The sequence below is a fragment of the Bubalus kerabau genome, chromosome 3 (genome assembly GCF_029407905.1).
Source record: "Bubalus kerabau isolate K-KA32 ecotype Philippines breed swamp buffalo chromosome 3, PCC_UOA_SB_1v2, whole genome shotgun sequence".
Taxonomy (NCBI): domain Eukaryota; kingdom Metazoa; phylum Chordata; class Mammalia; order Artiodactyla; family Bovidae; genus Bubalus; species Bubalus kerabau.
The window spans coordinates 159,204,189-159,231,993 of record NC_073626.1 but is presented as its reverse complement, the minus strand read 5'-3'; the positions used below and the strand labels follow the sequence as shown (position 1 = coordinate 159,231,993).

Genomic DNA, 27,805 nt, shown 5'->3' with positions numbered 1-27,805 from the left:
AACTTACTGCCTTAAGGACCTAAAGAATTAGCAATTCAAAAGCTGTTTATTTTTTCTCTTGTGTCTCAACTGTGTAACCTTTGAATTGCTTTTGAAAGCTGTGGCTCCAGACTGGCACACAGAAGCCTTACTTGCCATCTATTCCAGGACTGGAAGAGCTTCAGGGTCTCCCTTCCTCTATTTAGACCTCAGCTGAATCACCATTCAATTACATTGTTCAATTCAACATTTACTGAAAGACTAAGTGCAAAAGGGATTCCCCGCTGGCTCCGCAGTAATCTGCCTGCCAATGCAGGAGATGCGGGTTCGATCCCTGGCTCAGGAAGATCCCCTAGAGAAGGAAATGGACCACTCCCGTATTCTTGCCTGAGAAATCTTGACAGAGACACTTGGTGGGCCACAGTCCACAGGGTCTCAAAGAATCTGACACAACTTAGTGACTAAACAACAACAACTACTACATGCAAGATAACTTTTTTTTCAGTACCAAAATGAAGGTTAATACTAGGGTCAGTGATCTTTTTTTTAGCCTCAGAGTACTATCTTATAAATGGATGCTTAATAAATACTTATTTCTCCTACACCAGTTTGAGTCTTGGCGCCTGGTCTGTCCAGAAAGTCCAAGTGCACCTTCATCGCCACTGTTTGGCAATTTCAGTCCATTTTCTGATTCAGAGCAGTGATACTAAAGACAGGCTGGTAACCATTCATATAGCATGGCTCTGTTAAGGAGCTCAGATCTGCTTCCCCTCCAAATCACTAACCCCTGTGAGATGGAGAGCCAGCTGACCTACACATGTCACTGTCCTCTCTCCATGACTATGACTCTGTACAACCACAACATGGCCAGAGTTTCCTAACTCCTGCTTTTCACCTGTTATCCAAGCCCATGTGATTCTGGGCTGCATAGATCCCTGGGGATAAGTGGGTAAGAAAAGGCTTAGTCTTGCACCAGCACTGTGTGAGTTCACATAATGGGGGATCTACTGGCCAGAAGGACTCTGGGAATCTGATGGCCAAGCCTATGATGCAAACATGAGCTGAATGGTGTGTTGTTGTTATTTAGTCACTCAGTCATGACTGACTCTTTACGACCCCATGGACTACAGCACACCAGGCTTCCCTGCCCTTCACTATCTCCTGGAGTTTTCTCAAACTCATGTCCATTGAGTTGGTGATTCCATCCAACCATCTCATCCTCTGTCACCTCCTTCTCCTCTAGCCCTCCATTTTCCCCAGCACCAGAGTCTTTTCCAACGAGTCAGCTCCTCACATCAGGTGGCCAAAGTATTGGAGTTTCAGCTTCAGCATCAGTCCTTCCAATAAGTATTCAGTGTTGATTTCATTTAAGATTGACTGGTTTGATCTCTTTCTTGTCCCTCCTTAAATTTGTATGTTGAAGCCCTAACTCTCCATGTGATGGTATTTGGAGGTGTAGCCTTTGGGAGGTACTTAGATTTGGATTAAGTCTTGAAAATAGGAATGTCATGATATAATTAGCACCCTTAAAGAAGAGGGAGAGAGAGAGATTTTCTGCGCTCCAGGGCCATGCACCAAGAAAAAGCCATGTGAGGGCAGAGCAAGAAGGTGGCAGTCTACCAGACAGGAGGCAGGCCCTCACCAGACACTGAATCTGGCACTGCCTTGATCTTGAACTCCCCAGCTTCCAGAACTGTGAGAAATAAAGATCCGTGGTTTAAGCCACCCAGTCTGTGGTGTTTTGGTGTAGCAGCCCAAGCTGACTAAGACAGCTCTTTCTACCAGTCAGTCTTCTTCACAGGTGACACCCGCCCTGGGCCGCCCACAGCGCTGCCTCCCAGCACATTCAAACAGTCCTATTTACAGCACCCGCAGATAAGTCATGTCGGTGGTGAAATGGAGCATCTGTCCGAGAGTCCAAGTAGAACCACACATCTTCCTAAATTTCCAACTTTCACTCCGCTTGATGGTTCCCTCTGCCCAGGGTTGGAAATCTTTAAAAACATCTTGTTGGATCCATCTCAGTCTCAAATCCAGGACCGGTGGAACAGCCTCCATGCTGTCCTTGCATAATTGCTGGTATCAGCTTTCAACCTTCCTCCCCATCCTCAGCAAGAGTGACAGAGGAAGGAAAATTGTAAGAGAAAGAGCCAGCCCAGTTGGTGAGGTCCTATGTCTAGACAGGCTAATAAGTAAAAAGTGTTCTTCTTGGAGGTCCACAAACCAGGAAAATAAAGATTTATTCCTTTTTTTTTTTTTTTTTTTTTTTTTTGCCCTCTGCAGCCCATGCTGCCTTTCCTGAAGTCTCCATCCAGGTTAAGTGGGGGAAAATACTTCCTCCTGGCACTTGGGCCTCTGCTCTGATATAAGGAATACCTGCCTCCCAGGACAGCCCAGGCTCCACTCCTCTTCCTTGAGAAAGTTCATTCAAAGTCAAGTATTTCACCTGGCTGAGGGTCTCCTCACTCAAGGCTGATCTTTCAAAGAGATTCAGTGTGTGGTTCCTAGCAGGGCAAGCTTTGAGGAGGCTCACAATACCCCATTCCTTAATATTTCTCATTAGGTTTTTTTGTGGCCCCTCCTATTTCCTAAAATTCACAGAATCCCTTGATCTCCAAGTGGGCAGAGATCTTAAAATCCAGCCAGCCATTCCTTCTGCAGGATTTTACTTAGAGAAAGTCATTCAGTCTCTGCTTGAAAACTTCTAGATACAAGGAGCTCATAGTTTTTCATTCCATCTTTGGACAACTCTGTTAGTATACTCTTCTTTTGAACTAAAATGAAATATCTCTTCTTTGTAATAACAGATTTTATTGGCATTTTAAAGTCATGGGCACATAAATGGCTTATAATGGAGATCAGTGGAATCCAATTTAACCCCTTCATTTTCCAGGGAACCCAATTCAACACAGTGAGTTCCTGAATGACATTGCAGGGCAGGGCAGGGATGTGGACAGGACTCAAACCCAAGCCTTCTGATCATTCCAGGTGAGTGGATCACCATACCAGCAGTGTTCTGGGACCAAATTCCAACAGGTAGTTGTAGCTCTTTGAGACTTAAGGTTCTGATGTGTGGAATACATGACTTTATTTTATTTTATTTTATTTAGAAATAATTTTATTTTATTTTATTTTTAAACTTTACAATACTGTATTGGTTTTGCCAAATATCGAAATGAATCCGCCACAGGTAATACATGACTTTAAATTGGTTCCTGACTCTTATTTTGGTTAAATGTTAGATATTTTTCAAACAAAGTAAAAAGCCTCAATAGAAGATCCAAGATGGGTACTAGGAGGTAGAGTGAATAGAGGAGATGGGAGATTTAAAGGATAAACTTCCTGTCCAGGGTCCCACCATGGGAGAACAGTGCCCCCGGTGGTACCCTTCTGGTCCACCAACTCTGTGTACAGTGGGGAGCAGGGTCACAGAGGTGCGGGAAAAGACAGCAAGCTGAAGCCCAGATGGCAAATCAATAAGGATGGTCCCCTCCATCTCTGTGGAGTTCTCTAGTTAGCAAGCTGCTTCTCCATCTATTTTCACATTTGATCTTCACAATCACATGGCAATGCAGACTATGATTATCTCTGTTGTATAGATGAAGTAACTGAATCTAACAGAAGTTAAACATGACTTGAAAGTTCAGAAAACTAGTCACCGACAGAAAAAAAGAGTAGAATCGAGGCATCCAGACTCCCAGGCCAGTGGTGTTTTGCTGTGATATACTACCTCAGAAATCCCTGAATGGTATGGAATTCTCCAGGCCAGAATACTGGAGTGGGTAGCCTTTCCCTTCTCCAGGGGATCTTCCCAACCCAGGGATGGAACCCAGGTCTCCCACATTGCAGGTGGATTCTTTACCAGCTGAGCCACAAGGGAAGCCCCAAGATAATAGTAACAGCTATTTATCGAGCACTTATTATATGCTCTGCATGCTTCTGTGTGCTTTACCTGTTTCCATACATTTCACTTTTCACAATGATGATTTGGGTATAATTTTTATTTCCATTTCATGGGTAAGGAAAATCAGGCACAGAGATGTTAAATAATTTGTCCCAGGATACTCAGCCAGAAAGATACAGAGATTTCAAGCCCTTAAACTAGGAGCAACTACAATGTGTGTCTCTCTGTTTGTTCCCCCAAACAAACACCCCGGCAGTTCAGGGACAGTGTCCTAAAAATCTCATGCTAAGGTCAGATTTTTGACCCATGAGATCACTTCTAACAATGTGCACTTGATTTTATCTCCTGATAAATGTTTTATCTCCTGATAAAACCAGCAATAAGCTAGCTTAAAAGGCACTGTGGTCTTAGCCACATCTATAGCTGAAAATCATAAATTTAAAGAGTTAAGCAAATATTTTTTCCTCTCTTCCCCTTCTTTTTCTTCCCTTCCCATCAGATTGGAAGAACTCAGGCTTCCAAGCCAAGCCAAGGGAGGAACAACCCCAGAAGCAACCTGAAAGTTTGGTCAGTTCCATCCACTGTGCTCTAGATTCATCAACATCCACTTGCATGGCTTCAGGATTAAGCTAGGAGTCCCTGTAAAGTCCAGAGACCACACGGCCCAGTGGTTCCTGCTCCACTTTCAGTCCATAAGCCAACACCAACCAACTCCACTACACACCAGCCATCGCTAGAATGAAACACTGGTCCCTGCCCTCTGTGAGAGACACCAGTGCAAGAGTCCAGAGCTCACAGGTTTGTGTCCAAGCTCATCATCTTCTTTCTCTTCATTAGGTGTTCATCCCATGCTCCAGTCTTATGCTGAAGACATTTGGGTTCGGGCCAACTCTGGCTTTTCAGATGCCAGCTCTGGGTCATGACTCGGTTGACAAAATGGAGAAGAGGTCAGAGGCACACTTATTGGTGATCTGTCTCCCCTATGTTGGCTTAAAGCTCAACATTCAGAAAATGAAGATCATGGCATCCGGTCCCATCACTTCATGGGAAATAGATGGGGAAACAGTGGAGACAGTGGCAGACTTTATTTTTCTGGGCTCCAAAATCACTGCAGATGGTGATTGCAGCCATGAAATTAAAAGACGCTTACTCCTTGGAAGGAAAGTTATGACCAACCTAGATAGCATATTGAAAAGCAGAGACATTACTTTGCCAACAAAGGTCCGTCTAGTCAAGGCTATGGTTTTTCCTGTGGTCATGTATGGATGTGAGAGTTGGACTGTGAAGAAGGCTGAGTGCAGAAGAATTGATGCTTTTGAACTGTGGTGTTGGAGAAGACTCTTGAGAGTCCCTTGGACTGCAAGGAGATCCAAGTAGTCCATTCTGAAGGAGATCAGCCCTGGGATTTCTTTGGAAGGAATGATGCTAAAGCTGAAACTCCAGTACTTTGGCCACTTCATGCAAAGAGTTGACTCATTAGAAAAGACTCTGATGCTGGGAGGGATTGGGGACAAGAGGAGAAGGGGACGACAGAGGATGAGATGGCCAGATGGCATCACTGACTCAATGGACATGAGTCTCAGTGAACTCCAGGAGTTGGTGATGGACAGGGAGGCCTGGCGTGCTGCGATTCATAGGGTCGCAAAGAGTCGGACACGACTGAGCGACTGATCTGATCTGATCTCCCCTATACTCTTCATATCTGTCCTTCTCTCAGCTTCTTGCCTCCTTCAGGATGGCTTGGCTCTGCTTTGCCCTGGCTTTCTGTCTTGTTTCACTGCCAACAATCTCTTCATTCCATCCTAACCATCACTGTAGGACAATCGTCCTTAAGTTCAGCGGCAGGCATGGCACTCTGATGCTCCAGAATCTTCAGTGGCTCCCTGTTGCCTACCATCTTCACTCTTAGTAAATTCTTGATGTGGATTTCCCATCATAAGGCTTCCCATAAACTGACCACAGCTTGACTTTCCAGAAAGCCAATCAAACTGTTGCTTTTCCCAAAGGGGCTCAGTGGCCACTGAGAGGATTTCCAAGCTCTGAAAAGCAGTTAGAGCAGGAAGTGGCCCAGGCTCCTCTGCACTTACCAAACTCCCTGAATTTCTTCTCCTGAACCTCAAGTTGTCCATTCATTCAATAAAGACTTCAAGTCAAATGGACTCTGGGATCCCTCTGGCCCTGAAATTCAGAAGGAGTGGAAGGAACATAAACCTAGACGTGGGCTCTAAGTAAGATGGGAAGACTGATCAGGGAGTGAATGTCTTAGAGTCTTCGGCAATGAGGGAATTAGTTGTGGGAGAACTGGGGCAAGAAAGGAGGATTTGGGGAAACTCCAAAGTTGGATGTCCTGCCTCAGTATCTTAGGGAAGCACTGGAATCACCTGGGCACTTGATAAAACACTGAGTGGAGCCTGGGTCTTACTCCAGAGATTCTGATTCAGCCATTCTGGAGGCAGGCTAGTTGTTGAGATTTTAATAACTGCCTGGATGATTCTAAGGTGCTACAGAGTTTGAGACCAGAACCCTGAATGAGAGGCAGGCACAGAGGGGCAATGACACAACCTTTATTAGAAGGAGGTGTTGCCCACATCAGAGTTCATTGGGTCTGGTCCAAGGAGACAGCAAACCTTTGCAACAAAATGGTCATGCAAACCCCACCCCCTCCAGCAGGTGGTGAATACTTGCCTTGGGCCAAAAGCACCTTGTTCATGTAGAGAAAGCTGATGGTGAAAGAACACTCTTTACCATCACCTCTGTTTCATGGATGCTGGTTCCTTCCAGCCCTCTGTGTCCAGGCCTCAGCTGAGAGTTCTACCTGAGATCTGAAGGTGTGTGTGCGCTTAGTCACTTCAGTCATGTCTGACTTTGTGCAACCCTATGGAATATAGCCCACCAGGCTTCTCTGTCCGTGGGATTCTCCAGGGAAGAATACTGGAGTGGGTTGCCATTTCCTCTTAATTCTCCCAGACATAACAATTTTCCTTAATATACAGTGTTAATTATATTCATCATGCTGTCTATCACATCTCTAGTAATTCTTCATCTTATAACTGGAAGTTTGTAACTTTTGACTACCTTTATCTAATTCCTCGTCCCTTACCCCCTGCCTCTGGTAACCACAAATATGATCTCTTTTTCTATGAGCTTCTTCGTATGTTTGTTTTTGAAGTATAATCGGCCTACAACACTATGTCAGTTCCCATTACACAGCATAGTGATTCGATATTTCTACACATTTCAAAACAATCACCATGATAAGTTTAGTTACCATATATCGCCAAAGATCCCACATACTTATTGACTATATTCCCCACATTAATACATTTCACACCCATGACTCATGTATATTGCAACTGGAAGTTTGCACCTTTTAATCCCCCTCTCCTATTTCTTTTCTACCCTCACCCCATCAGCTGGCTTTGAGTTAATTAAGAGGGAGATTATGCTGGGTGGGCCTGGCCTAATCAGACAAACTCTTTAAAACAGGGCTTAGAAGTTAGAGATGCTTCCTCTTGCTGACCTGGAAGAAACAAGCCACTGTGAGTGCTAAAGCTGTGAGGAGATGAATTCTGCTAACACTCACGTGAACTTGGACGAGGACTTCGATCCTCAGATGAGACCCTAGCCCTGCCTGAAATCTTGACTGCAGTCTTATAAAACCCTGAACAAAGACCAAGTGAATCTGTACCTGGATTACTGATCTGTGAAAACTGTGAGATAATAATTAATGGGCATTCATTTAAGCTGCTCATTTTGAGATAATTTTTTATACTGTAATAGAAAACCAATACACTAATAATCACCATGATAAAAATAATGTACTATCTTTTATGTTTTCCAGGTAGCTTTTATGAGCAGAACATGTTATCTAGGGATCATTTTTTAAAATATTCTATTAATTAAGGGTCCACATTCAAAAGTCTTTGCTCTTCTTTAATCTATTACTTTTCAATTTATAAATTACACAGTTCTTATTAAGCAGCTAGTGAGTTTAACCATCACTTTTAAGGAGTTTTGATTAATGTTTGGTCCTAGTTACAAACTTATTAAAGAAAACATTCTGTAGCACATTGATAAATTTATTTCACCTAACTTTGATTGTCCAGTAAATTTTCTGTTACTTAAATGATTCATATAAATCTAATGAATTAACTTTTTAAAATAGCAATTATTAAGTTTTATTAATTATTTGTGCTAAGCGTGCTAAGTCGCTTCAGTCATGTCTGACTCTGCAAACCCCATGGACCATAGGTCAGCAGGCTCCTCTGTCCATGGGATTCTTCAGGCAAGAATACTAGAGTGGTTTGCTGTGCCCTTCTCCAGGGGATCTTCCCAACCCAAAGATCAAACTGGAGCCTCTTATGTCTCCTGCATTGGCAGGTGGGTTCTTTACCACTAGTGCCACATAGAAATCCCTAAATTATTTGAATACAATATAAACTAAGATTTAAACCAAAACTCATACCTAAACTAATCATTCAATTACTTATTGTAAATGGAATTACAAGGTTGGTCTGTAATTCCAATAGACCTAATTTCCTTAAATATGACAAGAACATAAAGTACCAAAAATGAGCAGATTTCTAAATACAGAAATATTACTAATATGAATTTATTACCTAAATTTTCTACCCTTAATTCTAAATCTTTTTAATTGGTTATTAAATGATACTTATGGCAACCCACTCCAGTGTTCTTGCCTGGAGAATCCCAGGGACAGGCTGCCGTCTATGGGGTCGCACAGAGTCGGACACAACTGGAGTGACTTAGCATGGCATAGCATAGCATGGGGCTTCCCTGGTGGCTCAATGGTAAAGAATCTGCCTGCCAATGCAGGAGACACAGGTTCAATCCCTAGGTCAGGACGATCCCTTGGAGAAGGAAGTGGCAACCCACTCCAGTATTTTTGCCTGGGAAATCCCATGGACAGAGAAGCCTGGCAGGCTACAGTCCATGGGATCATGAAAAGATTCAGACATGATTTTAGCAACTAAACAACAACAGCAAGCGATACTTGAAAGAAACATATCATCACAAGCAATTTTGGATAAGGGCCCTTCTCAGATTACTGAACCTGCACTGTAGTAAGTTACATTAATCAGGAGGGGGAGGTCTGAAGATGTTTCTGTCCAGAGAGATTTCTTGTGACCCGGTGTGCTGGGGGTATGCTCTTCTTATCATCCTAAGTCTTGAGTTCCATAAATTAGAAAAGCGGTTTTCATACCATCCACATCCCGGTTTTGAGTCATCACTAATTCTTCCGTCTACACATATATGAAGTCTGCAATCTCAGCCCTGGAGGTACCTTATTACTGAGAATGGATCTTGGACCAGGGATGAGCCCTTCATGTTGCTCTGCTCCTGTTCCTCCTTGGCAAGAAGTTAGTTTCATTTCCATCCATACCAGTACCCAGCCCTGAGGTCCCTGGTGGAAGAAAGAGGCCAAGGAGATGCAAAAGAGGAGGGCAAAACTGAAAGAGACTTGGTCTGAAAAAGTGTGTGGAGAGCTAGGCTGCTCTGTTTTTCCTTTGGGAGCTAAAAATGTAGGGAGAACTGTATGTATTATTTGCAGACTTGTTAATGGGCCAGGTCTCATGGTTGAATTCCCAGCCAACCACTCAGCCTTGCTTTGAGAAATAGTCCCCTTCCCTCACTCCCACTCCCTTCTCTTTTTTCCATGGGATCCTGTCCAAGTTGGTACAGACACCTTGGGTGGCAACATTCATTTGCTCTCTGACACACAGCCTCTCCCAATGGCAAATTCTTTAGGTTTGCCAGGAGCCGAGTGAGCTTGGGTAACCCCAGAGATGTGACTCCTTCTCGGAAAATACTCTCTGGTCTTAAAGCATGTGTGTGTTCAGCCTTGCCATCTCTTTTTTTGTTTCTTTCTCTCTCCCCTTCGCTGCTCCTCCTTTTCATCTCCTTTTTGTCCTCCTTCTATTTCAGTCTCTCCTTACCATCTCTTTCTCTCATCCTCCTTCTCACTTTTTTCTTCCTTTTTCCCTTGGTCTTCTACACTAGGATATACATATTTTTGGATTTCATTCTTCAAGAAGAATAGTGGAGAGATGGGGTAAGTTTGTATTAGTGTCAATCAAAGTAGTTAAACTTGTGAGCCATTACAATGTGACAAAGTGATAAATACCTGACTTGTGTTACCATTTGATCTTCAAAACAATCCTGGTTGATTGATTGATAGTGCTCCCATTTTCCATAGGTGGAAACTTCAGCTCAGAGAGGGTATTTACTCTCCCCAAAGTTACCAAGTATGATTTAATCACATGTCCCAGGAGGACTGACTCTAGCGTCCCACTCCGAATCACCCTCCCTTGACAACCCAAGGCCAATTACCCACTCCATGTGACTAAATGGCTTCCATATTATTTCCCTGACATCCTTGCCCCTTGAAGCAGGGGCACAGCCGGGTGCCCACATCTTTGTACCTCACTCTGAGCCTCTGGACACACGATGCCCACTAATGGAAAATCTAGAGGTTCTTTTATTTTGAGAAGAGTGTTTATGAAACCTACCCCAAAGAGCCAGAGCTCCTCTTTACTCATTCTTGCTGATGTGTGTCAGGAACTAAGTAACCATTTCTAGTCCGCAGTACAGGGACATCATCTGAAATGCGAGCAGACAGGGTAGAAGGGAGTGAGTATTGGTGGTTAGCTGGGGTGGAGATAAGGAATCTGCATAGCTATAGACTCTGCCACAAGGAACTATTCACTGATTATCTGTGCATGTTAGGAGTGGCATATGGTACCCAAGGAATCATGCCTCCTTGTGTAATCCTTATCACACTGACTCTGAGCTTGGCCATATCACTTGCCTTGATCAAGTGATGTCATCAAATGTGACAGAAGCAGAAACATGGTAAGCTCTTGCACAGTGAGACTTTCCCCACTAAACTCAGCCAACAGGTAAAGTGTGTCTTATGTGTGTTATTTGCTCAGGTGTATCCGACTTGGCAACCCCATGGACTGTAGCCTGCCAAGTTCCTCTGTCCATGGAATTCTGCAGGCAAGAATACTGGAGTGGGTTGCCATTCCCTTCTCCAGGGAATCTTCCCAACCTCAGAGATCGAACCCAGGTCTCCAGCATTGCAGGCAAATTTTTTTACCATCTGAGTCACTAGGGAAGCCCAATAGGTAAAGAATCCCTGACTATCCTGCTGGAAAAAGAGGCTACATGGAAAACTGAGGCACTCCAACCAACTGCCAGCATCAAGACCCCATGGAAATAAGTCCTGAATATTCACTGGAAGGACTGATGCTGAAGCTCCAATATTTTGGCCCCCTGATGCAAAGAACTGACTCATTGGAAAAAACCCTAAGGCTGGGAAAGATTGAAGGCAGGAGGAGAAGGGGACAACAGAGGATAAGATGGTTGGATGGCACCACTGACTCGGTGGACATGGGTTTGATCAAGCTCTGGGAAGCCTGGCACACTGCAGTCCATGTGGTCGCAAAGAGTCAGACCTGACTGAGCAACTGAACTGAACCTGCCTTGGATCCTTCAGTCCTAGGTGGGCAGTCCCAGGCGACACCATGTGGAATGTAAATAAGTCATCCCACTGAGCCTTGCCCAAATTCCTGAACCATAAAACAATGTGCGATAAAGTAGTTGTTTTTAAGTCACTGAGTTCTGGAGTAGTCTGTTCTATAGTAATAGATAACTGATCCAGGATCCTGAAAAAATAAGTACTGATTGATCCATAGGTATTTTCCTAGCAATTTCTCAGCCTCTCCAAGGACATCTCTAACCAGCTTCTTCTCATCCCTCCTGTAGAAGAAAAGAAGGCTCGTGAAATGAAAAGCAGAATAGAAAGGGGCTTCTCCAGTAAAGTATGGGCTCTTCCAAGAAATGCACAGTAACATTACAGACCAAAGAGGGCAAATCAGTGTTTGGAAAAAGAGATTTCTTTGCACTCTCAGAGGCTCTGAGCTGATGAAAGTTCTGAGAATTGCCTGTGGTGCTGAGTGGTGAGAGGTTCTTCAGTCCTTGCTAAGAGCAGAGAACAGGCCTCTTCTTCTGTTACACTATCCCCATTGGAGATCCTCACAGCCCCCAAGGAGAAGCATGGTTGAGGGGAAGGGAGCAGCCTGGGGTGAGAAGAATGTGGTCTGGACATCCATTTGATGACCCTTTGAGGTCTACACGTGCATTGGTTGGAGGCTCAGCCTCCAGGGAGACAGTAGATTGCTTTTGCAGAGGACAAGGACTTATTTAAAAGAAAACTATGAGAATGTTTCACCTTGCTAAACTGAGACTCAGTCTCCATGAAACACTAGTTCCCTATCCCTCTATCCTCCCACCCCCAGCTCCTTGCATCTACCAATGTACTTTCTAACTTTATTGTTGTTTAGTTGCTAAATAGTATCCTACTCTTCTGTGACCCCATCAGCTGTAGCCTGCCAGGTTCCTCTGTCCATGGGATTTCCCAGGCAAGAATATTGGAATAGGTTGCCATTTCCTTCTCCAGGGGATTTTCCCAACCCAGGGATAGCACCCAGATCTCCTTCATTGGTGGGCAGATTCTTTACCACTGAGCCACCAGGGAAGCCTTCTGACTGTAAATTTGAGTATTCTATGAACCTCATATAAGTGGAATCAAACAGTACTTGTCCTCACCTAATGTACTTAGTGCCACTGAACTGTACAGTTAAACATGGTTGAAATATTATGTTTTATATTATGTGACTTTTACCATGAAATTTTTTTTAAAAAAAGAGAACTATGAAAGACGACTGATTAATCAGCAAGTAGCAATGTCTGCCCAGTCAATACAGTAAACATGTCTTTGGTGATTGGAAGCAGCTCAGGACAGGAACCATATGTTAATCATCTTGGATACAGGCCTGGCATCTTGCCCTCATGCAGGCCGTTTCTCTTCCTGTCTCTGCTTTCTCATCCATGGAACGAGGTGCCTGGACAAGATGCTCCCCAAATTCCTTTCTAACATCGACTCTCTCAGTCTTCCACAAAGGAAGGTACAGCCTGGGGGTTCATTTCATTCCTTCTACAGGTGAAGGCCTGCTCTCTCTCCCAGCACACTAGTGGGTTAAATTGGAAAGAAAAAGGAGGAAGAACTTTTTCTTCCTAGTGGTTTCCCCGAACAGAGGTGCAGGGAGGAAGAGACAGGACTCCCTCTTCACTGGGCAGTCTGTAGCTTTGGCCTGCTGGGCTTTGGCTGGGATGCATCGCCAGCAGGATAAAAGGGGGCTTCTCATCAGCGTGGGAGAGGAAAGGAGGCAGGTGGATCCTGTCCTGGGTCAGGGAAGTCACACAAGCATCCCAAGCAGCTGAGATAACAGGAACCCACTGAGGAGAAGAGGCGCGTCAGAGGAGATGGGCCCAGCAAGCCCATGAACGCAAAGGCTGGGGAGCATAGCAGAGACCAGGGTCACAGACAAAGCCTCTCAGAAGCAGGAAGGAGGCAGGAATGAGGAGCAAACAGTGAGGCTCAGAGCCCCTGAGACAGATGAAAATACTCTCAAGCACATGGTGGAGAATGTAGGGAGAAATCTCTAATGTCACCCAGCAGTGGGAGGTCATGAAATCATGTCAGCAGAACCGAAGGAGGCGATGCAGGTGGGCAGGTTCCAGGACTGAAGAGAAACAGGCAATAGAGCCGCTGTCTCAGATTTCCCCTGCAGAAAGGTCCTGAAGATGAAGTCATGACATTTGAGACATAATTTAACATCGCAACTGTGATTTATGTTTGGTCTAATGTTTTATGATTTGCAGCCATTTCACTGTATCTTTATAGTTACTTTGGGAAATCAGAAAGGCAGGTGTCATCCACCTCATTTACTGAAGAGGGAGTGAGGTCCTAAAGTGATTGAGGCACTTGCCAAGGTCACTGTGCCGCCTGGGGCTCAGGGAAATAGATGTGTAGTTGGTCATCAGAGGACCCCCCTCACCACTTCAGGTTCTAGGCCAACCCAGCAATTCACTGCTTTTAAAAACTTAAATTTTTTAGATACTGAAATAAATATATTTACCTGACCTACCTTTCCTTACCATTGTGATTTCTCCCATCATTAAAATTCACAAGTAATAGTCATACGAATAAAAACTAAATGCTGCAGACCGTTGTGAGAGGAGCCATTGTATTACTCTAAAAAAAGTTTGTAAAATGTTTGCACCATTGCAAAACAGTAGTTAAAATGGAAACTCAGTTCTTTGATCCTTAACCTGCTTCTTTGAAAAGAGTCAACACATAGTTATGTGCTGGAGAAAATACTTTAATTCCAGCTCTTATCATAAATGTTTCCTCTTCTAAGGGCTCATGAGCATTGGGCTGTCTTGGAATCACAGAGATCCCTAGTTTGTTCCTAATTACGGTTGAGTTTCTCTTTGCACTCATGAAGGAGGGGCTGCTTGGCTGGATTTTCAGCAAGTAAGCAGAGGTGTTCAGAGTGAGCAGGAGTACAGAGCAATGGGCTCTGCTACCACCAGCTCATTTGCAGCAGAGGAAGGAGAGATTTAGGGCAGACTATCAGGTTTTGTCGGAGAAGGCAATGGCACCCCACTCCAGTACTCTTGCCTGGAAAATCCCATGGGTGGAGGAGCCTGGTAGGCTGCAGTCCATGGGGTCGCAAAGAGTCGGACACGACTGAACGACTTCACTTTCACTTTTCACCTTCATGCATTGGATAAGGAAATGGCAACCCACTCCAGTGTTCTTGCCTGGAGAATCCCAGGGACGGGGGAGCCTGGTGGGCTGCCGTCTATGGGGCCGCCCAGAGTCGAACACGACTGAAGCGACTTAGCAGCAGCAGCATCGGGTTTTGTTGAAGCTGAAACTCCAATATTTTGGCCCCCTGATGTGAAGAGCTGACTCATTTGAAAAGACCCTGATGTTGGGAAAAATTGAAGGCAGGAGGAGAAGGGGATGACAGAGGATGAGATGGTTAGATGGCATCACCGACTCAATGGACATGAGTTTGGGTAAACTCCGGGAGTTGGTGATGGACAGGGAGGCCTGGCGTGCTGAGGTTCATGGAGTCGCAAAGAGTCAGGCGCGACTGAACTGAACTGAACTGAACTGATCAGGTTTGGGGAGTTCAGGAGGGAGACTGCCAACAAGAGAAGGTGAAGGTCAGTAGGTATCAAGTCCCAAAAGAGACAGCCCACAAAGCTCTTGGCAGCAGGGACTAGGTGGCATTGATCATGCAAAGGTGATCCATACCTGAAGGTGAGGCCCAGATGATAAGGAATCAGGACTGTGCATTGGAGGGGTTTGGGAAAATGTTCACACTTCCAGGAGAGGCTTGGATATGCTTCCTGAAAGTGATGGAGAAGAGCACGAAGGAATTCCCAGGGTAAAAATGAAGATGCAGGAATGCTGAGTGCATGCAGGCAACACTGAGGCGGCCAGACTGACCGGCTGTGGTCAGTGCTGGGAGCAGGGGACATTTGGCAATATGATTTAGAGTATGGTGTGGGAGGTCTAGGGAGGGAGCACGACCCTCAAGACCAGCACTGAATCAGGAGACTAAGCATTCAACTCTGCCACAATTGGCCATGTGCTCATGGTCAGATCATTCTCTCCCTCTCTGTGTCAGACCTATTATTTGTGTAGCAAGAAGGTTGATGGGATCATCACAATGATCTTAAGTCAATAGCTAACATGTCTTAAGTCCTCACTGTGAGCCAGGCTTTGCTCTACCAGAAATTAGCTCATTCAATCCTTCAACAGCCCTGTGAAATAAGACCTAGGGTTACACCCATTTTGTAGATGATAAAACAGAGACACAGAGAAATAACTTATCTGAGGATGCACAGCTAATCAGGTACAGGAGTTGAAATATACAAGTTTGTATTCTGTCTCTAGAGTGTGTATTCTTACTCACTACTCACTGCTGCCTCTTCAAGTCCTCCCAAACCAGCACTAAACTTAAGCATAAAATTTGAATGAGCTGCCCTCCCCCCTGAGCAAAAAATAAGACACAGGACCCTTTTTCCCCAAATGACAAAGTCATGTCTCCCTCGGGCAGCCTGGGTTCACCCCAGACTCCTGCCTTACCTGGGAGAAAAAGTCTGCTGGCTGAGCCCTGGGGGTGGGTTGGGAACACTTAATGACCATCACTCCAGCCCCACATGGCTCCCACGTGGCTCAGATGGTAAAGAACACGCCTGCCAATGCAGGAAATACAGGAGACATGAGTTCAATCCCTGGGTCAGGAAGATCCCCTAGAGAAGGAAATGACAACACACCCCAGTATTCTTGCCTGGAGAACCCCATAGAGAGAGGAACCTGGCAGGTCACAGACCATAGGATCGCGAAGAGTCAGACATGACTGAGCACACACTCCTGCATGCACTCCAGCCCCTACAGAATTTCTGTTTCAACTATGACTGCTTAAACCGTGCCTGGTTGCTGTTCTTACCATAATTGTGTGCTCCAATCAGTCAGGCAGACTGAGGAGTAATAATAAAAAGTGATTATTAATATGGACAAAGACAGTAGTAATGAAAAAAATGATTGAAGTGCCTCCCAAGGAAGACAGGGGTCACAGAACACAGCATCATAAAATGCTGTGGTCAGAAGGTTGCCTAGAAATCATTCAACCCAACCGCCTTGTGTTTCTGATGAAATTGAAAAGAGAATAGTCCCCTGCCTGAGGTCACAGAGCTCATAGAACAGGATTCTGAGGCACAATTTCCTGAATCTGTTTATTAAAGATCATGCCAGAAAAGGCAGGTGTCTTCTTTTCCAGTCCTACAAGGATGACCCTTGCATTCCCAGGACATACAGGGGTTGCTGAGCTGGAGATGGTAAGAAGTCTAGAACCACTGGCTCTGTGAGCTGAGTGGGGCCTCAGACCTCCACTCCACTCATATGTCAGCCTGCAGAAAGTTAGAAGACAGAAGAGCCTAGCCTTGAACCCTCAGCCTCTAGGTGGTCCTATCTCAAGTTTAGAAGAGTTTTAAAGGTCTAGATTTTGTCCCCGGGGAAAAAAGGAGCTGCAACACCCAGTCCTTAGCACTGTCTCAGCTCTTGATCCATCCAGGACCTCAAACTTCAGAAGGATAGTTTTCAGTGCATTTCTCGATATGGAAGATCACTTGTGTTAGAGAACACCTTCTCCACAAATGAAAAGGCCGCATCTGTCCTGGCCCCAAGCAGCCTCATGAATTAGAAATATCAGCTCAAATCTCTGTGCTCCCTCTTTAAGTAACCAGAGAATAAATGGATTTAAAAATGAATGCTACCTTCCCTGCCTCCCAGGAAGTAGCCAGGGCCTCACTTGCCCAGGCTGTGCGGTCCATCCCATGTTGAGGTGCCCCTCTTACTGGTGAGCCTGGTTCATCTGCCCCTTCCAGCCCAGGAGGCACCAGCCCCACAGATGCCTGACCTGAAAATCTCATTTTCAGAGGATCTGACCTGAAAATCATATAGCAAATGCTGACATGCCAACCGCCTTTGTCTGGGCTCCCACCTCCCTCCTATTTCTACTTGGTGACCTTTGACAAGCACTTACCCTGCTTATCAGTTTATCTGTACCACTCTGAGTGCATTCCTTTAAGCTAAGAAGGAAAAACAAAACAAAACAAGAAAAGCATATATAGACCAAAGTATCTGGTTGCAACTCCTTGAGATGTTTATAAATATCTCAGGTGAGAGTGTGGAGACAGATGCCCTGGACAAATAAATACTCCACCTCAGCACCAGACTCTGCTTTCACCAGACATTCTTGTGTTCCACTTCCTTATTTTTTAATTTTCTTTCTTTTCCTTTATTTTCAGAGTTGGGTACTATTCCACAAAGTCTTTCCACATCTTGGGTGGCTGCCCCTTGGGCTTCCTTGGTAGCTCAGATGGTAAAGAACCTGCCTGCCAATGTAGGAGATGCAGGAGACGTGAGTTCAATCCCTGGGTCAGATAGATCCCCTGGAGAAGGAAATGGCAACTCACTCCAGTATTCTTGCCTGGGAAATCCCATGGACAGAGAAGCCTGGTAAGCTAATGTCCACAAGGTCGCAAAGATTTGGGCACAACTGAGCACGCATGGAGGCATGGGAGGCTGCCTCAAACATCTCTTAGTTTTCTCCACCAGTCATGGAGGCCACCCCACTCAAGCATCCTTATCCATGCGATGCCTGCCCTGCTCCCTCACCATCTCTCCTCCACATGGACGTGGGCAGCTCTCCCATGAAACAGTACAGTCTTATTTTGAAAGGGTTGGTGGCCAGGTCAGTCCAGATTGCTTCCCTAGATTAATTAAGTCATATTTTTTTTTTCTGTGAATATGCAGCATTCACCAGAACTGACTCGCTTTGTCCAAGAGAACCTTCTCTGCAAAGTTGCTTGCCTTTCCTGCCACTTGGTGTGATTCCCTGAGAGCCTTCTGCTCATGGCTCCTTCCTCTGCTCTGTCTCCATCCCGTAGTCCTTTCTTACCTCTCCTAGCATGATACTAACTGCGCTTTATGGAAGAAAAAATTGTCATTTCTTTTTTCAGCTGAGTACAAAAGGGAAGAATGTACAGAGACCAAAGATTATTTATCAATGTGCTCCTAGGAGAAATCAGAGCCAGTTCTCATCTGTGTAACTCAACCTTTCTTTTAGAATGAGAACCCGATGGGTAAAAGGAATTGGAAGGAATTATTTCTGCCTCCAGGCAAGTCTTCCCTGTGACCGTGTCAGACAGCTGGCCTCCGCTTTCTGACATTTCTTTAGGAATGGAGGCCACAGTAGTTTTCCTTTCACCTCCCATCACAGGCTTTCACAATTCTGGCTGCAGGAAGTGGTTTCTTGACGTCTGACTTTAATTCCTGGGACATCAACACCACCCACTCAGCCCCTGATACAACTTTCCATCACTCTCTCATTCTGGGGGGGATGTTCCATCAGCTTCATCTGGTAGGACTTCCAACTCCCAGGAGAGGAGCCAGGCAGACCAGGGAGAGGCTGGAGGGTGGGAGCTGAGACAAACCACAGGTCCATGCCTGCCTGAAGGGAGAGGCTTCCTAGGTGTGTGAGTGGGAATGTGGGCCAGGAGAGCTTGAATTTCAGGACTTTTAAAAAAGAAGGCAGAAATCCAGATATTTTAGGGAAATCTTCTGCTTTCCACATCTTCTCCAGTGAGATCTGTGACTATGTATTCATGTCCCACAGGGCACCTGACTTTTTATTTTACATTTTTTAACTGAAAAATATTTGACATATAACAGTGTGTAAGTTTAAGGTGTAACACACGTTGATTTAATAATTTATATATTGCAATATGGTTGCCATTGTAGCACCTGACTCTTAATTCTTCCCCAAGGACTTCCTGGGTGGCTCAGTGGTAAAGAATCTGCCTATCAATGCAAGAGAGCAGGGTTGGATCTGTGGGTTGGGATGATTCGCTGGAAAAGGAAATTGTAACCCACTCCAGTATTCTTGCCTGGGAAATCCCATGGTTAGAGCAGACTGATGGGCTACAGACCATGGGTTGCAAGAGTCAGACAAGACTTAGCAACTAAAACAACAAAAGTGCTTTCCAAGGAATTAATGAGCAAATGAGTCCCTGATTCCTGACAGATTCAAGAAAGCTCTCCTGGGCCCCTGTCCTTTCAGCTGAATTTCTCCCAGGGCCATCCCTGAGAGTCGTTCCATGGTCACAAGCCAGAGAACCCAGACTGGAAAGGCTATAATGAACGTCTTTAAACTATTTGCAGCCCCAAGGTGCTTGCTATTAGTGTGTGGAACAGTTTTTTACTTCTGCTTCCCCCAGACATCTGAAGTTGTGTTAATCGATCATTCTAGATAAGGTGCAGGTTCTAAATATACACACTTAACCACTGCTAAATGATTGGTCTCTATGAAAACCTGGATTACAACCCAGAATCCAATGGGAGAAATCTTCTTCACCTTGTCCTCACAGTTCTATTGGCGTTTCACAGGGAAAAGTATACATCATTCATGAATAAGTTTTTTTGGAAAAAATTAGTAACACACAAACATACACAAAAAGCAGAAATAGCAAAATCCTAGAGCCCAAGGAGGAAAAGTGACAGATGGGTCTAGTTTGGAGACAGTTTGGATCAAAACCTGAGGTGAGCCAGCAAGCCTGGTCGTGGTGGTGGAGGAACTATTAACCCCAAGTGAAACCCTGGCAAATAGCTCCCCACACCCAGTCCAGCTGATGCCCTAAAGCATATTTCCTAACTGGGGGACCCCCAGTGAAGCGGCCTTGTATTTGGGTTAAACAATTGTGTGTGTACATGCAGCTGCTCAGAGTTAAGTGTCAAGAGTTCATTGTTGTTAGGTAAACAGCACACTTTCTGACTTTCCTCTTGATGAGATTAAGTGATTCTGGTTCCAGGGAACAACAGATCAAAGTGAAATTCTGACACGCTGTCCAGGGGCTGAGGGCCTTCAGGAAAGGAGGGAGGGCTGGGCTCCAGGAGAGGCACTGCTCCAGGGACATAAAGGGCCAGAGAAAGCAAATCTTGGTTTGGGGCTGAAAGCAGAAAGAGGAGCATTCCTGGGGTGGGTAAGGGTGGGGGTAGGGTGGGGAGAGGAGGGGCTGGGAAGAATTTCCGGACTAGGGGAGACCAGAGGCTCCAGAAGTGGCCACATCTCATATACTACTTGCACATACCACCCACACCTACCATGGATACACACATATACACAAATACCACCTACGACACACACACCCCCATACACAGACCACACATACCGCATGTGCAAGCTAAGTCGCTTCAGTCGTGTCCACTCTGTGCAACCCTATGGACTGTAGCCCACCAGGCTCCTTTGTCCATGGGATTCTCCAGGCAAGAGTACTGGAGTGGATTGTTATGCCTCCTCCAGAGGATTTTTCCAACCCAGGGATCGAACCCACATCTCTTACGTCTCCTGTATTGGCAGGTGGGTTCTTTACCACTAGTGCTACCTGGGAAGCCCACACATACTATACACACACACACACATACTACACAGCTACTGTGCACACACACACACCATGCATACCACACCACACACACACCATACGCACAGACCACACACATAGAAATATCCCACTAGCACCCTCACAAACTGTGAGGGCTGGGTGTCCAGGAAGGACACAGTGTCCTGTAGATAGTAGGCAAAGGGAAGGCAGTGAGGAGGAGGGTGCAGACTCAGACCACTGGCACTCATTCACACCCTGAGATCTTAAAAGTACAGCTGAAGCCAAATGAAGTGGAACAGAGCAGAAGGTGGAAGGCTGGTCTGTAAAATCTGCTCTCAACCCCCTATTTGCCCACCAGAGCTGCTCCAGAAGTGTATTCTCCCCCTGCAGAGACCCCCTCACTCTTCTAATTTGAGACAGAAAGTGAGGAATAGCAAGGGCTGAGTGGCATGGGTAATGACAGATCCATACTACATGCACATTCCTTCCTTTCATCCTCTCCAGAGCCATGAGGCCTGTGCAGTGTTTGAGAAAATTGAGGCTCAGAGAGGCCGAGGAACCTCCGCAAGTGAGAAATCAGAGATTCATCTGACCTGCTCACACCAGCTCAGGTTTGTGATGGGAGTCAAGACAACCACCATATTTCCCATCAAAGGCTCACCAGCATCTATATTTTCCATGCATTTAGAAAACACATGTATGTGTATATTATATTAATGTATGCATTAATCACTTACACATATAACCTATGATTTCATAGGTATCTTTTAAAGATAAGAATAAATATTTCATTTATTTTTCAATTAAACTTGCTTTATAGCATTTAAATTTCATTTAAACTTGCTTTATAACATACATATAGATAAATACAAAATATTAAGTAAATAACAGGATAGGGGATGCAGAAATACGGTAGAGACCAAGAGATTGGTTTGCAGATGTCTCATTCTGGGAAACCCTCACTGATCTACAGGGCAACTCTGACAGCTGGAGGGTGTTTCTATATTCTGAGCTGAGTTTTCCCTCATAGCGTGTGTGTGTGTGCGTGCGCTCTGTCACTCAGTCATGTCTGACTCTTTGCGATCCCATGGATCGTAACCCACCAGGCTCCTCTGTCCATGGGATTTCCCAGGTAAGAATAGTGGAGTGGGTTGCCATTCCCTTCATAGCATCCACCCTTCAAACCAGGTGTGTCTTCTTAGGTGGCAGGCTGAGAGTCTGATCTTCCATAGGCTGGTTATTTACATCAGCAAAGCCAGAAAGGGCCATGAAGACCCTTGTCTTGTCCATACTCAGTCTTCTCTGACACATTCGTAATAGACCACAAATTCTAACACCGCCTCTGCCCGCCTGCCCTCCTGTCTCTGGTCTCACACTGATGTTTGACCAGAGTCTCCTCTTGTCCCACTTTCAAGTTACACAGTTCAAACTGTGGGAATGGATCCAGTTCCTGCCACCTTAGCATCTGGAGCACAGCAAAGGTCAAGGAACTCGAGACCAGTTGCACTTACAAAACTGCCAACAGAACCACATGCGTGTGGAAAATAATATAAAAGAATTTTAAGGAGGAGGGCCGGGTTCAGCATTACACAGCAGGCTGAGCGTCTGGACAGTGTTCATCAGGAGCTGTGTCCTGGAGGTAGTCAGCCATAAACAGTGGTTAAAGCAAAGAAAGAATGTGTTAGGGTGGGTTCAGGAACGTGTCCAGCCACCCCTGGGCGCGTGAGGGATCAGGCTGAGCCAGCAAGGCAGGCGCAAAACTGGTGCCAGTGAGAGGAGACAGGTAGACAGAATGAACAGAGCAGCGAGTCACTGTGCCTGGAAGCAGGAGCTCGACTTGAGCAGGAAGCACTTACAGGACTTTTAAGATTATAGATGCCCAGATGCCCTCCTAGACCGATTGGTTCAGAAGGTCTGGACAAGCATCAGTAAGTTTCTTGTTTGTTTATTTGTTAACTCCTCTGCTGACTTAATGTGCAGCCAGAGTTCAGACGATTGAGTTATTGAGTATAAGATGCTGGGGATACAGCTAAAGCTGGGGGAGCAAAACAAATGTGATCCCTGCCCTTAGAGCCTGGGAGAAGAGATAAACATTAAACACAAAGTAAATACTCAGTTGCAAATTGTGGTTTGGGGCTACCCAGGAAAAGACCAGGGTGGAGGGTGTGTGTGTCCTGGAGAATGGAGTGTTTGCGATTTCTGGGAGAAGGTATTTAACAGTGATAAACACATCGAACTCAGTTACATGAAATCAGCTCCATAAATTGTGACTCATGCTTTCATTGGTTGTGCAACAATATAAACATTGCAAGAATGAGCCAATTAAAAAAAAAACTAAATAAAATTGGAGCAGAAACCATAAAGAGGATGAAAGGATTGTCTAAGAAGTGTCTCTGAGAAAGATGGAAGAGTCAGTTGGTTCAGCATAGAGAAGAGGAAACCAAGGGCTACGAGTGAGTTTTCCTACAAGTGAGCTTTGGCTTCTTTAAAACTTATGCAAGAGTTGGAAGAGGGTGATTTAAAGTGACCATAACTTGGGGTTATAACTGAAATGATATAATGTTAAATATTTGGTAAACAATGTTTGGGGGACGAAATGGGGGAAACAGAATAGATACAAATCCCTGAACACCTTGGCTGGTGATATCACAGGTGGAATTTATTTATTTAAACATAGACTTTATATGAATCACCTGTCCAGGGTGCTTAACCCCTTTGAGCCTTGGTTTTCTCATCTATAGAACAGAGACTAGATCCCGAGCTCCTTTGTGGGAATTTGGTGAAGCTGAACTGATGATGCTTGTTGGATTTCAAAGACTGTGTGACACCTCCCTGGGCTCATTAGGAAAGGAGCAGTCCTCAAATGATTATGGACAGCTGCACTGTGGTTCATGGTTTATAAATGTTAGCTGATTCCTCCCAACAAACTCAGTATCCTGAGCTGGGGATGATTTTCCTCATTTTCAGATGAGAAGAAGTGAAACTCAAAAAACGTGTTTCAAGACCAAGAGCTAAAAAAATGGTAGAGTTGACATTCAGATCCAGGTGGTCAGATCCCACCAAATGAGGTCCTTCCCAGAGGTTAATTTCAGAGAGAATGAGATGGAGCAGGGGCCAGAGGGAATGAAGACAAAAAGAAAGGGGAAGGAGAGGGAGCAGGAATGAGGAGGAAGGAGACATGGAATGAGCAGGAGAGGCAGGGCAAGGCCGCCACAGGGAAGGGCAGCCCCACGGCAGGTGACGGGCAAAGTCTGGTATTTACCGTCTCACTGAGGCGGTCATGGAATGGCCCCCTCCTTCTGCTGAGGCATCTGCTTTCATGGTTCAGGGAGTTCTGCTTGGTTTCCTGAAGCCGCGGCCCCTCCTCTTTGGTCCCCTCCTCCTTGTTCTTCTTCTTTTCCCAGCCTCTCCCAGGTCCCAAGGTTTGAGGGAAGCCTCTGCTCCGGATGCCTCTGGTTTACTCAAACAATTGGTTAATTGCTGTTTAAGAGGATTGATGCAAGAGACCTTTAACACACGTTTGTTACACTGACATCCGAAAAGAGAACTGGACTTCCTTTTGTAAATGGGAAAGTCCTTTCCCAGCAGTTATTGTGGGAAGGAAGTATGGGCAGGTGGGCTTCAGCCTTGGGCCCAGGGGACCAGTTCTGTGGTCTGTATTCCTCTAGAGTTGCAGGGAGTAGGGGGGAAGGCAAGAGTCCCTAGGGTTCCCAAGAGTTCTTAGGGTTCACTGGCCTTGAGTAAATCATTCCTTCCAATAAAAGAGGGCAAGAGATTCCTCAGTAATCTTCCCTTTCCAAGGTTTTAAAGCAGCCCCAGGTGCCAGCTTGCACTCTCTGGTCTTCCCCCAGAAACAGGTGGCCCCTTTGCCACTCCTCCATGGGGCAGGTGGTGGGAGAAATATGTTACCATCCCCAGTGTTAGAACTAATTAGTGATTTTTAATTCTTCACAGATCAGGCTCCCTTTGCACCCCCATCTACAGAAGACCCATCTCACTCCCTACCCTACTGTGCCTCTGCCCAAGTTCATCAGCCAGGGTGGGTGGCATGGCCCCAAAATCAAGTCAAGCTGCACTGCTGCTCCATTTCCGAGGAAATTCTCTGATGCAGCATCACACGTCCAGTAACTCTGATGACTCAAGTCTCGGGTCAAATGTCACTTTCCCAAGGGGTGTCTCCCAATAACCTTCTCTAAGGTGGCTACCCACTCCAGTCCCTTTCCCAGGCTCTCTCTGTTACATCCTGCCCTCTTTTGTTTCCTTCACAGCATTGACCCTGACTTGAAGTTCTTATTTCTTTAACCCAGGCCACCATATTGATGGACTCCTCCCACCATCAGCATCGCTCTCAATCTCTACAGTAACCCTCGGGCCTAGAACAGAGGCAGAGGCATAGTAGAGGTTGGCATAGTGACAACATCCGTACCACACACGAAAGAAGGACATAGAGGTCAGCCTCCAGAGCCCAGGTGCCCCAAAGCCCCACCCTTCTCTCCCACTACCCTTTCCTGCCTTAGTCCTGGCCCCAGAACATCTGTCTTCCTTGTTTCCCTCTCCTGTTTGATACTGTGGAAAGCCCTAGACCCAGAAAGCCATCCCTCGAGGTGTAACTCCTTGTCTGCCATTTTTGGGCTGTGAACTTTTCTGTAAAGTATGCAACTGCAACCATAGTCATGCACATGACAATAGGGTTATTCTGAGGAGTAAATTAAATAATTATGTATCTGGACCTGGGGTATATGAAACAGACAACAAATGTGAATTGCTGTGCATTCTTTGCTTTGTTTCTCTTTTTCTTCCTCCTTTATAACTTAATTCTCTGCCTTTCTCTCAACATTTACTTTCTACTCATATTCTGCCAGAATTTTTAGCAGGATTTTTGTCCCTTGAAGGGACTGATTAGATAGGCATGAATATTGGGGAAGTTGCTTCTTCAGATAGGAAGACAAGTTTAAGGCAGATGTTCTGAAAAATGTCAGTGACAAGATTCAGGAGGAGCCAGAGAGAGGGCTGGAGGCGTGGGCAGTCTGCCCAAACATGAGGTTCAGAATCACATTCAGACCAGTAGTTCTAGAGACCCTGCCCAACTTACTCTGGAGACCCCTGTGTTCACAGGGTTGTGCAGATAGATTTGAGCATAACATGCACCAATGTGAGGTGGGAGAAAGAATCCACGGATGAGACAGATCTGTTTCTCAAGTGCATGCCCTCTCCTCACCCCTCCCAGCTCTGCCATTAGCTGGCCACGGAATCTAGGAAAAGTCCATCCAGCTCACCCACTGAGAAAGTAAGACTGAAGGTCTTGATGATGTCTTCTAGCTCTGACTGTGCATGCTTGCATGCTAAGTCACTTCAGTAGTGTTCAACTCTCTGCAACCCTATGGACTGTAGCCCACCAGGCTTCTCTGTCCATGGGATTCTCCAGGCAAGAAGACTGGAATGGGTTGCCACACCCTCCTCCAGGGATCTCTTCCCAACCCAGGGATCGAACTCACATCTCTTGCATCTCCTGCATGAGCAGGATAGCTCTTTACCACTAGCACCCCGTGGCTCTGACAAGCCATGGCAAAACCAGACCAAAGTGTTTTCTGCAGCCATTTTAGAAAAGAGAGTGAAAGCAGAGAGCAGAGGGAGCTCAGAAACACCCCTTTTGCAGGGTGTTTTGTTTTGTTCCCGATAATCTTACTTATCTGCTGCACAAAATCTGGGATTAGTGTTTCACTTAGGCTGGGATTGGTGTTTCACTGTCCTGGGCTGGCGGACATGTACGACTTTGCATGGCTATCTGAGTTTTCCCCATCCAACTTTGTCAGGGTCTCACTTTCTGTCTAGTGGAAGCTATTCTCAGCCCACAGGAGCTTGAGATTTTTCAGAGGCGCCTGTAGATGGACTTGCCTCTTTTCTGCTATACTCATCTGAAGCCATGGCAACCTTCTCTGGGCCAAAACCACTTACTAATTAATACATTTCACAGAGTGAATGGAGTGCTGGCACCACTGCCAGCCTGGGGCAGCTCCCAAAGCCACGGGCCTTGCCCAGTGCCCAGAAAGAGCCCTGGCTGGAGGCAGTCAGTGCCAGTTTTCCTCCAAGCCAGCATCTCAGCCTTCTCACTTGAACTCAGAATGCATCACTGCCAGCATCCCCCAGGGCCCCCAGCTGTGTCATCCTCTCCTTCACCTGCTTCCATGTCCAAGGAAGCAAGGTCACGGTACTATGGCACCTGATCTATTTTTCATCCTCCCCTTCTCTGGGCAGAATGATAGATTGACTCTGGAAAACCCATTAGGGAAGGGCTGGGCTGTCCTGCATTTCCGTCAGGCCTGTCCAGGTGACTTTGAGTCAAGCCGCTGAGAGCCATTTGGCTGTGGGACCATCTCTGTGGGGCACCATGTTTATCTGGGCCAGTGACCCTGGCCTTAGAGGAAACGATGAAGGATTAATATCACTCATTGCCCAAGCCCCTTCCCCCCTTCCATCTTTACTTGGAACATTTTAGAGCCTCTTTCATTCGTTTGCAGTTTGCTGAGAAGCACCTGGTGTCCCTGATGGACCAGTCCACTCTACCTCGCATTCTGGGTAGCATCCTCCCTTACCTGTCTGTGCCAGGCCAGCGTGCAGGGACGGGTCTCCAAACTTCCCAATCTGAGTGAGTTCGCAAATTGTTGGAAAGCCAGAAAAGAGGTGAGAAGGATAGGAAGCCAGAGTGATGGTCCTGTTTTCATGATAGCATTGGTTTGCCTAGGAAAAGGTTTTTTGTTTTAACCTCAAAGTAGCTGGTGATTGAGCCTGTAGGTTGAAGTGTTTCCCTCTCAGTTCTTCAGATAAGGCTCTAGCTCTGCAGGGTTGGGAGGTGAAATTTTCAGCTTCCTTAATAAGGATCAGGCCATTGTTTTCATCCAACTCAGTCTTACATGGCAGAGCAATTACTTTCCCCTCCAACTTTCACTCCTCTTATGCCCTGCAACTACAATTATCAATGGTCTACTTATTTTCAAAGACAACCCAAACCTCACTTTCTCCATGAACCATCTACCC

At 45.7% G+C, this 27,805-nt stretch overlaps 2 long non-coding RNA genes across 2 annotated transcripts in view; one reads left to right on the top strand and one right to left on the bottom strand.

The window, feature by feature from the left end:
- The window catches only part of LOC129647839 (uncharacterized), a 36,712-nt gene extending 12,014 nt beyond the window's left edge, over positions 1–24,698 (bottom strand). Inside the window, exons 1-2 of the long non-coding RNA XR_008712536.1 lie at positions 24,033–24,698; positions 10,414–10,504 (exon numbers count right to left, since the gene is read on the bottom strand). This is a non-coding gene — a long non-coding RNA (uncharacterized LOC129647839). The remainder of the gene's footprint in view (positions 1–10,413; positions 10,505–24,032) is intronic.
- Positions 23,563–25,711, top strand: LOC129647838 (uncharacterized). The gene is made up of 3 exons (XR_008712535.1): positions 23,563–24,007; positions 24,725–24,889; positions 25,078–25,711. It is a non-coding gene; the product is annotated as an uncharacterized LOC129647838 (long non-coding RNA).
- Positions 25,712–27,805: the final 2,094 nt, after the last annotated feature.